Raw genomic sequence first — 11,290 nt, 5'->3', positions numbered from 1 at the left:
TAGAGGTCATCTTTCAGGCACCTCGGAGGATTGTCAAGAATGAAAGTGGGAGTAAGATTAGAAACTAGTGGGCTTGGGTGGTTAGGGAGTTTATAATGGACTAAATTGATTACATATGAGACATTAAAGTCTTTATGGATGATTTTATTTGTGACAAAGTAAGGAGCATTGAGGATTTTACGAAGGATTTTGGATTGTAAAGATTGGATACGAGAGGAATTCGAAGGTTTAGTAGAGCTCCAAAGCTCAACTCCATAAGTCCAGATTGGCCTTATTACAGTCATGTAGATCAGTCTTTTGTAATGAGTTGGAAGTGTAATCGACGTGCAGTTTCCTGTCTTTTCAGTCTTGTGTGAGGATTCCAGGTTAATCGTTTCACCAGATGTAGCCCAAGGTTGCGGATCTGTTCGACATGGGTGGCGAATATTAAGAATATTTTTCTAATTTTAACTATATGTCTAGAGTGGTAAAAATAACTATGTAAAATTTACAATGGCGCATTAAAATATATACAAATATATTAGTGTTTTTCTTGTAGTCTTCTTCTGACTGATTCAACATTTTTGGTATTAATTTATTCGAACATTTTATGTAATCGTAATGAAAAATTTTTACGACAAGTATTATTTCTTATTGATCTATTTGAGATGATTTTTTCCACCTGTGGTGTACTAACAGCAAGATCAACATCTGGTAAACCATTCGTCGAGTACAGTGCAACAACAGATATAGCTCCGGTAATTGTTGGTAATAGGCATTGTAGCATGTGCACTGTGGGCTTGGCCATTCGAACACCAATGTGCATTCCTAACCGTCCACCCCATTCCTATTGGATGTCAGGTACGTCTAGTGCTCAACATATCACCGCTCAACAGGCAGTATGTCTTTTAGGGTCGTAAAGTGTGACATTATACCATAATAAATAAATTATTTACTATGTTACATTTGAAACTGATACATTATTAATTAACTAAGGTAGATATTTCAGATATGTATATATCCAATTTATTGAACCTTGATCAATTTCTACAGAGGAAAATTGTTTATTAATTTAAAATTGAGCAAAAAAAATTAAACAATAGTTAAAGTACCGTTATTGAATTAATTATTGAAGTTTTTTTACAACACTAAATATCTGAAGAGAGACAGTTGTATTCTATTTTTTAACCTACTGATTTCAAAACATTTTTTATTACGTTAATTTTAACACTTTCTTTAAAAATCATATAAAACCTGATTACAAGGTAGAGGAGGTGGGGCGAAGAATTTCGTAATTATTATTAAATAATATCCCTAAAAACCGACTTTTTTCGGTTTAATATGGAAATCATCGGCTCTGAATGAACGGTATGAAAGATATTCAACGTATGAAAGATACGCAGCCAAATGTAATCTGGCAGGTTGCCATGTTATGGAAATGTGAGCCCCCTCAATCTTTCTCCATATATCCATTGTCACAGTCAGAGAGAGAGAGGAGGGGAGGGAATGAAAATATTTCATGATAAATTAATTTGAAAATACCACTTAAAATGTAATTTGTGAAATGAAGGACGTATGATAAATGCATCCGAAGCACTTTCACAAAAAAAATTGAAGCTTTTTTATAGTTTTGCGATATTTAGTTCACCCATATTTTTCTTTTCAACGGTTGTCAAGTCAGGAAAACCTCACTAAAAGTCAATTTTCTTCATATACTATCAAAAATAAACGATTATTATTTTTTAGACTGAATTAATCTGACTTTTTTTACAGAACTTATAAATAACAATTTTCTACAGGCAAAAGAATAGTTCCTGCATTTAGTAAAAAGTATATAAAGATAAAATGGCCTTAAGGTATAATGGACCAGTGTAAATGACCCAAGTGGTCGAAACACATAAAATAAAATGGTCATAAAATACTAAAAAACCTCCTTCTTATCTCATTAAGGGCCGGTTATACCAGTCTTCTGTAAAACTAAGATTATAAATTAGATTTGTTCAAGAGTTTAGTAAAACTCCAGTAACTTAGCAACCTGTTTCTGGTCTACAGTTTTGTTAATCAGGTTACCTGAAAGTGAGATAATTCCGCAATTACCACTAATGTTAGAAATTGAAGGTCCAATTAAATTTAAAATTAATTCAATGACACTCGAAATCATCGAAAAAGTTCTTCATCCATCCACTGTAAAAAATTATTCAGTCGGGGACGGAATTTACAGTGCATCCGGTTTTAAGTTGAATACCGCATCCAGGTGGAGAATTTTCCGTTAATAACAGATTTAATTAATCAGTGACTGCCTAGATAGAAGAGATATTTCTAAAAGAAACAGCACAACTAAATCTTTAAAATTATGAAAAATCCTACAGTAGTTTCAAACCTTTTTGTTTTATAAACTCAAATTTCGTATGTGGAATACTAGTTCATCTACCCCATAATATATGGAAATAATAGGGAAATTAAAATTATAGACAAATATAACTAAAGCTCTCAAAATTCCCTTGTCTATGCCAATTACAAGTCCTAAAGTTATATAAAATTTAGGCATGTCTAGGACTAAATAATTATTGTTTTTTTCTTATTCAAGTATATGATACTTAAGCAAATAATTTTTAATTTACATTTAAGTTACATGGAACAAGTGACATAACATCCAATCCATATTTTAATAGTTCATAACTACATAACTAATCTACAATTTAATGAAGAACAAAAATTTGAAAATTCTTATTAAAACATATTTCCATTTCGCTTAATTAAAATCCTTCATTAGATTTAAAATCAGATACAATGACCAATGGAATCATAAAAATATTTAGTTTAAATTAAAATATCCATAATCAGTTTATCATCAAAAATAATCATAATTATTATTATTATTATAATAAAATCATCAAAATACTTCCCATGTATAATGTACTGTAAGTAATATTTAAAGATAACTTTATGTATTTCTAAGAAGATAGAAACAGATACGAAATGGAAATCGTGTTTTGTTTGGTTAGTAGAATTAGAAAAACCTAAAAAAAAAAAAATAAATAAATAAATAAAGAAAATAATCAAATCAAAAAACAAATAAAATTTAACAAATATTAGCAAAATTAAATAAAATATAAATGGCGTTGATGACCAATGAAGTTTGGCGCCACTAAACAACCAAACAAACAATTAGAAAAACCTTTTTTTTTATTTTTATTTCCCTCTTTCCTTGTGATTTCTAACATAAGGGGGTGAGAAGAGGGAGGTTATCTAAAGGTAACCAATCTATTTTAGGTAACCCTTCATAGTGGCTGGGTCAAGTTTTCATTCAGTAGAACCGCAACAAAATAAAAGTCAACCCCCTCCTCCCCGGCCGGATTCAAATCGGTTCTTGTTCATATCATTTCCTACAACCACCACCATTGATACTTTATTACTATCTCATATTTACTCCTACAGCCTTATTATTATTTATTTCAGAAAAGTCTCAAGAATGTTTTAAGATATAAACAATTTTTTTATGTTTACTTAATTATTGAGGTTAGGGGAGCCTCTTTAATATTTTAATGGTTGAACGTGTTTCGAAGACTGCTTTTGTCTAAGTTTCAGTATTAAGATTCAACAAAGTATTATTAGAAGTTTTATTTCAAACAATTTAGAAATGTTCAATCAGCATTAACAAAAATAAAAAAGGGTAGTTACAAAGTGAGGTTCTTTTTAAAAGATTTATTTTAATAATAATCACTTTTTTTTTCTATCGGAAGTGCTATTTGTAAGTAGGAAATGTAAAAGTATTATCTAATGAACCTACCGTTTTAAGAAAATATTGACATTAAATAATGTTTAAATTTTTTATTTATTTATTTTTTTATATAAACCTACAGGTCTTGTGTCAGCAGGTGTACTTTAAAAATCCAATTTTTGGCTCTGTTACATATAAAAATATAATTTTTAATTCTAAAATAAAAGTAAGGAGTATTCCTTTAATATAAATTTTAAATTTAAATAAGGGATACGATTTTATTTTGCACACATGAATATTTAAATAGAAGTTTAAAATAATGCTGTGCGCAGAGGGAGGAGGTCGGTCCACTACTATATATGAAAATGGAAATGCAGTCATTTGTGTACCTTATTTGCATATATAGCTTTATGACACTGAAAGTTTCAAATTATTTATAAATTTTCGATAGGAATTGGAAATATAATAGTGATTCCTTTCCGTCTGTGTCTTTTCCACATTTCCAATAAAAATATACAATCAATGTTCTCCAGTTCCGTAATTTTTTTTTTCTCAAACAGAAATAGTCTTGGACAAAAGTGTATGGGATCTACACTTTTTATTTATACAAACTATAAGAGAATAATTATTCTATAATTACCCAATAAGAGTTGGGTAGATAAATGATCCATTTCGTAATAGAATTTATGTTGTTATATACATAAAATAAGGAGATTAGGATGATTAGGAATATTTAAAAAAAAAATTTAAATGTTTGTGACGAATGGTATAATGACGTCATTATACTGTGTGGTGTAGGTAATAAAATAAAATTAGAATATTTTATCACAGCATGTGAACATCAATAAGGACCGCCCATAGCTCAGTGGTTAAGACACAGTCTTACCAATCTGATGTCTATTGGCGGTGTCGGTTCGAATCCGGCCTGGGACGTTGACTTTTTTCATTGCGTGGCGAAAAAAAAAAAAAAAAGGAAAAAAAAATCAATATAAAATTAGTATATTTAAAAATTAAAATTAACCTGTAACCTGTTAGCGGAATTTACTTGAATAACTGGTGAAGTGGAGTTCAACAAACCTTATTTTTTCGATTAAAAATTAAACCCAAAATATGCCGTATTTAAACCTTACAATGTGTCGTGTTTTAACTCACTTTGAACAGTTTCTATGCCAAAAGGTTTTTACAAAATGATAATTATCGACTGAAATCGACTTATTTTTGTCACTTTTTTATTCAAAATTTCCCTAATTTGGTCTAAATTAAATTTACTATGATTTAACAGAGTGGTGAAAGAACTTATTATCTTGTTGCTTAATGTACATATATAAATAGAAAATACAAAAACAACCAAAGAAATATAAGTTATATTCGAAATGTTCACTTTGAACTATTTGAATTGTTCTTATTTAACAGAACTATAGATGCTATAATCGGTTGTATACATAAAAAATCGAAAATTTCGGGGGTAACAGTAAAAAATTAAATTAAAAAACGTAAAAATGATACATTTTAAAATATGTTATAATTCAACGCGTAGGATATGTTAAAAATAGTACACATATAACCAAATTTTTGATTTGTAAAACATATTATTATATTTATTTTATAACGCTACAGATTATAATAATATAATTTTATTCTTTGTTGTCAAGACTGAAATTTTTTTTTATGATTCAAAATAACTTGAGGATTTTGAAGGATTGTGATCGTACGGAAATTTGTCTCAGAAATCAGTGAGAAACTGTTAGGGGGAAATTGATGGATGACTAGAAATGTATATAGGCTGAATAAGATTATTAGGATGATCAGAAAGGTTTTTATAAACATTTTGATAGATTGATTGATAGATTTTGGTACAATTGACAAATTGTATAATGACGTCATTGTATTCAACGGCTGTGAGGTGTAGGTAAAATAATACGGAATATTTAGAGTATTTTGAAAAACTTTGGATTGGAAGGATATCTAAAGATAATCATCAACAACTTTTCATTAAAACTATTTTATTTCGGCAATTCATTCCTTAGCACGTTGTAGTATAATAATTGGTTGATATATTTCAAATTTACGATACTAAAAATTACTGAATTACTGGATATTTTTCATGTAAAAAAAATCAGAGTCAGTTTTAAGGAGGCATTATATGCTAAACAAGAATCAATTTGGTATAATATCCATAATTTTCTTCCAAAGTGATTAACATGTTTTAAGAGAAGAGTCCCCGGGCTCTCCCAATTGGAGTGCGTTCCTTGACAATAGATCTTTGAAATTCTCACCTTCATTTCAGGATGAGAAGCTATTTCAGGGGGTCAGTAAATGAAGGAAGTGAGTAAAATAGAAAAAAAAGTTAATATCTGGAATGCTTAATTATTACACGTTTTAGCAATAATGTAATTTAAATTTAATAAATAATGGAATTTTCAGGCGTGTGCATTATCACTGGCGCGAGTATAGTGTTCCGAACACAGAGTATTGGGTTTGGAATATAAGTTATAAGAAAAAAACTTGGTTTGATTTTTACCCATGAGTAGATTGCTCACCATCGATGAATATAACTGAATCATCATCATTATAATGATGATTATTGAATGAAATATAGAATGAATACATAAATATACAATAAAATATACAAACTTAATCATTATAAGCGCTCATAGATATACCTTTTGTGAGAAAAATTTAAATACCTTACAGCCGCATGGGGAAAGGCCTGCAATGACAAATGAATTGCCTAGACAATAAGGCTACACAGATATATATATTTTTTCGGATGATTGATGCGAGTAATATTAGGGGAAAAGGGAAAATATTAGGCAGTGTATCAGGATACAATAGGAGACCTTATGGGAATATTGGCTGGAGCATAGCTCTATCTACTCCTCGACATTTCCTGTTCTATAATGACATGACATTAAATTATTCTTTAATATAATAATAGTTAATTTGTTTTATTTATAAGAACAAAAATTTAGGCAAAAATATAGAAGTTATATAAGCCAGAAGGAATATGTAATAAAACAAAAAAATAATAGATGACACACCAGTATGTATCTCATATTACTGAAAAATATAAGTAAACTTCACACTTATATAGTAAGTTCACATATTTCTTTCACTTACATATTTATGAAATATACAGGGTGTCAAATATGAATTAAATGGTTCTCTTGGTCGAACAAATCTAACAAATAAATACCAAAGAAAAATGGTAAGTCTATTTCTATAGTTTCATCAACCTCGACTTCATTTTTTAAGCACTTTATAAACTGAAATCTAAAAGACATGATGTTTCATTTGAAATTATTTTTTCATCTTATTTCTATTAAAAATTATTTTTATGCCTGTAAGTGTAATAATATTTTACTAAAAATTGCAAAAAAAAAAAAAGTAGTTTCTGATATGCTTGATTGAAATTGATTTTATCTGTAACAATAAAAAATTGTTCACACATTTCGGTTATTATGGGTTTAAAAGTTTCACAGATTTTTTTTCAGTACAGTTTATAAACCGATATTGATTTTTAGGTTTCTTACTCTTACAATAATATTGATATGTTTTGCCATCCACAGGCTCTTTCTTGAGGTGAGGACTCCTTACCATGCTTTGTATATTCACTAATCTCTAAGAAATTTAACTAACTTAGGGATTAATCATTAAGTGGGGGCATTTATTCAGCTGATACGTTCAATATTAAAGAATGGCTCCACACACACCAAGAGAAATTACTATTGTGATTATAGTGTTGTTTCCGATATTGTTTGAAAGGCAACAAGATGTTTGCCTCTGCCCTAACCACTAAAAAAAATTCCCGATAAAAGCTAGCGAAATGTGAAACTATAGAATGAGACACACAACTTTTCCATCTTGCATTTATCGATTAGTTAATCCATGTGAACGTGAAAATTATTTGAGCCGATTTATATTAGACACATTATATAGGTAGGTAAAGCATAGTGATTTTTCAGTTCACATATTCCTAACTTTTTTCTATGCACTGTGTTCAATAATGTTCATGTTCTACAATGCATATATTTATTCTTCGTTTATTTTGTACATTTATGGCAGTTTCTTGTTTTACTTAGCCTTGATAAAGGCTTGAAACTTAGGCCGAAGTATCGGTACACATTAAAAAATAGTTTTCACTTAAGTGTATCCCCTCCCCCCCCATCTCCCCTCCTCCTTCATCATTTGCTTTTTATTGCGTATTACTGTAGATTGTTGATGTAAGATGTGTGCTGCCTCCGCTTTGATCTTGCCTTTTTTTGTCCTGGCAATGCTTGAATGGACACAACGGTAGCTAATGAGATGTTGGCTACCATTTGAGAGCTTTTAGTTCTTGTTTTTTGTATCTTTTAAAAACAACCAAGTAGTATTGGATCTCATCAAAGTATTCAAATGTATGTATCTATCTCCAAATTGATTATATTGCGTCTAAATGCATTTTGATAACTATTCGGAGAGCTGATTTAGGTAAAACACCGTGAAAATCCAGAACTTTTAAATTTAATTTCTTAAGAATGGATACAGAATGTTTTATCTTTTTCAAATGAGAATAAATAATAACAGGATATGAATAAAAATAAATATATTATTAGTATACCGTATCTGACATGTGAGGAATAAAATGAAGTGCCAGTATAATTGGAATTATACCACTCCTTATTGTGCTTGTAGTTAGTTCATATTCTATTTATATTATATATATTTTTTTAGTTTACTGGTTCCCCTTTTTTTATAACAATTTTTTATATATCATCTTTTCAACTCCATATTGAGAATATTCTTAGATGACGCCCTGAAAAGGGCGAAACGTCAGTTTTTCTTATACTTTTGTTCTTGATTTCCAACCAAACCATTTTCCTACATTTGAAAAAATAAGTAAATAAATAGGTTTTTTCCTTGTATTTTTCGGGTTAAAGATTTATTCGATTCCGAAGCTTTAACGCATTAAATATCGGTTCAGTCTTATTCAATTTGTAAGAATTAGGTTTAAAATTCAGTGAAAACTTCAGATTTTTGTAAATATTTTTAATAAATTATATATGACACATTTTGATCTATTACTTGTTGCCATCTTTCAGACAATTTTTTAATTCCGTCTTCCCAGGACTTCTCAGATTTTTGCGTAATGAACTCCTCTATGTTCGTTTTGCAGCCCTTGAGAGAATTAAATCGTTTACCGTTAAGAGAGTTTTGAAGGGCCCAAAATAAGTGAAAATCTGTTAGGGGAAGGTCAGGTGAATAGGGTGGGTGGGGATCACATCCCAGCCAAACTCCAATAATTTCTGCCGGGTCTGCAAAGACACGTGAGAACGGGCGTTATCGTGATGGAAAACTATGCCTTTGCGATTATGAGACACAAATGATTTTGGACAATGGCGTGAGATATGTTAAATGTTTCTGCGATATCCTGTGTCGTACAGTGAGGGTTGTCTGTGACCAATGCTTGAATTTGGTCATCATCAACAGTTAAAGGACGACCCGAGCGCTTTGCGTCTTTCAAGTAAAAATTTCCGGTTCTGAACCGAGCAAACCACTTACGGACGGTGATTTCTTCTAAGGCATCATCGCCATACACACTGCAAATTTTGCTAACCGTCTGTGCAGCGGATTTTCCTTTTGGGAAAAAAAATTCATTAAATGACGAAAATGAATTTTTTTTTCGTCCATTTCGAGCAAGCAAAATACCATTTAAAGATTTGGAATCGGAATTGAAACTGAGGTGGTATAAGGTGCATAAAAGCACCTTAACTAATCCTTTTTTAGAATATGTTAACATTATTGAACAAGTAAACAAGATTTCATAAACACAGAGAGGATTAAATTGAAATATTGAAAAACGCTACAAACTTATTTTACAACCTAGTACCTCCGGCCCATTTCCTCTACCTCTAGTTAGAACAAGGCTATCCAGGACGAAAAGAGAAAAAGGGTCATGTGCGGGGGCGATGACACATAGTGAAGCCGAGGAGCTAACTGGATAATTACATGGCTGCAAGGTTCAGATTGGCGCCCCGGAGCCGGAAAAACGGCCCCCAAACTCCCAGGGGGCGGAAAAACTGTGATGGGAGTTTCTCTCAATGCTGCAAAAACGGTTCCGAGCAAGTCTTACAGCGTTAAATATCAGCCTCTACCCTTTCTTTCTACTCGGGCTTAGCAGCTGGTTAAATGCTTAACTACTTTTACCAGCGATGAGATTCTACCCTGTAACCGATTTTCTTTTGTAAATTGTTTATATATCATTATTTAATAATACCAAATCAACATTATTATTCCATATAATTTATTTCATTAAAACATTTTACTAACAATTGCATATTAAGATTATATTTAGTGCATATCATAAAACCTTTAAAGTTATGATTCTAAAACTTAATATTTATTTAGGAATAATATAGCTTAAAGAATTTAAAATAATATTTTATGTCAACTAGTCATTTAATTAAGTAAATTCGTTGTACACAAATTATTTTTGTACTCTCCCCAGTCATGTATGTTTAAAACATATGTGACAAATACTCACAGGTCTATAAAATTATTTAAAATACCTCTATTAAATAAAACTCGTTTCGTATGCTGAACGAAAACTATTCCGATTCTGGTACAACAAAACTATTACTCCTCATAATAAAATAAAATTTATGTATAAGATACTTTTTTTATAAGTATTTCGTTCAGTGGCCAACATTTTTCTCCACATCTCAATATCAACACTGAATTTTCGGATTAAGATGGGGAAATTATTACAAACCCTAATTCAAATAAAACATTTGTTTGGAACTTTTTCTAATTAATTACTAAAAAGTAAATTGTACAAAATACAAACTGAGATTAATAATTAGACACGCTACTTTAAAATTGTATTTATAACCGAGTTTTCTACATGACTAATAACTCTAATTACCACCAGAACTAATTCGCTGAAGTTGTAAAGTTAAACTGACCAAGAGTCATATGAAGAAAGGTAACTCTCGACTACCCCCACCCCTCTCATACCGTAACTGTTTTCTAGTATATTTATCTTTGATGAATTTTAAATATTTACTATAGATGTTGCTAATCATATCTTATGAGATTGGAGTAATATTATTGTGACTTAAGGAAAAGCGATTGAAGAATCAAAATGTGTCAATAACATTGTAGTTCACAGTAATTGCATTGCATATAACAACAATAAAATTTACTCATGGGCTTCCAACAGTATATTCTATGTTAGCAATATTATAACAATCATGAACCTTAATTTTGTAAACTTTTTGTTATTAGACCAATTGTTATATTTTCTATGGTGACCATTTCTTTAAAATTTCGTTTAAATTGTTTTTTACTCATTTTTAATTTAAGTTGTATCAGATTTGAACAGCAGCTTGGCTTGTTTTTGTTAATAAAATAGGCGAAGAGATATGAGGCTTTGTTTTGGAATCTTCAAATTATATCCTAAAAAAAATTTCTTTTTATTTAACTAACACATGTACCATTTTTATCCTATTGCGTTTTTAAGATGCTTTAGATTTTCGCCAATTTTGAAAACCATTCATAAACCCATAACAACCTCTTAACTATAATTTTAATAATTTTAATGCTTTAATA

General features: G+C 30.1%; 1 long non-coding RNA gene across 3 annotated transcripts in view; it reads left to right on the top strand.

Annotated features, from left to right (window-relative positions):
- Positions 1-11,290, top strand: part of LOC136796696 (uncharacterized) — a 28,202-nt gene that overhangs the window by 13,059 nt on the left and 3,853 nt on the right. The gene's annotated exons all lie outside the window — the stretch shown is intronic.

Source organism: Halyomorpha halys, unplaced genomic scaffold, assembly GCF_000696795.3.
Source record: "Halyomorpha halys isolate HHAL.00 unplaced genomic scaffold, Hhal_1.1 Scaffold1992.1, whole genome shotgun sequence".
Lineage (NCBI taxonomy): Eukaryota > Metazoa > Arthropoda > Insecta > Hemiptera > Pentatomidae > Halyomorpha > Halyomorpha halys.
Note: the sequence above shows the minus strand (reverse complement) of the source record. Positions and strands in the feature narration are given on the sequence as shown.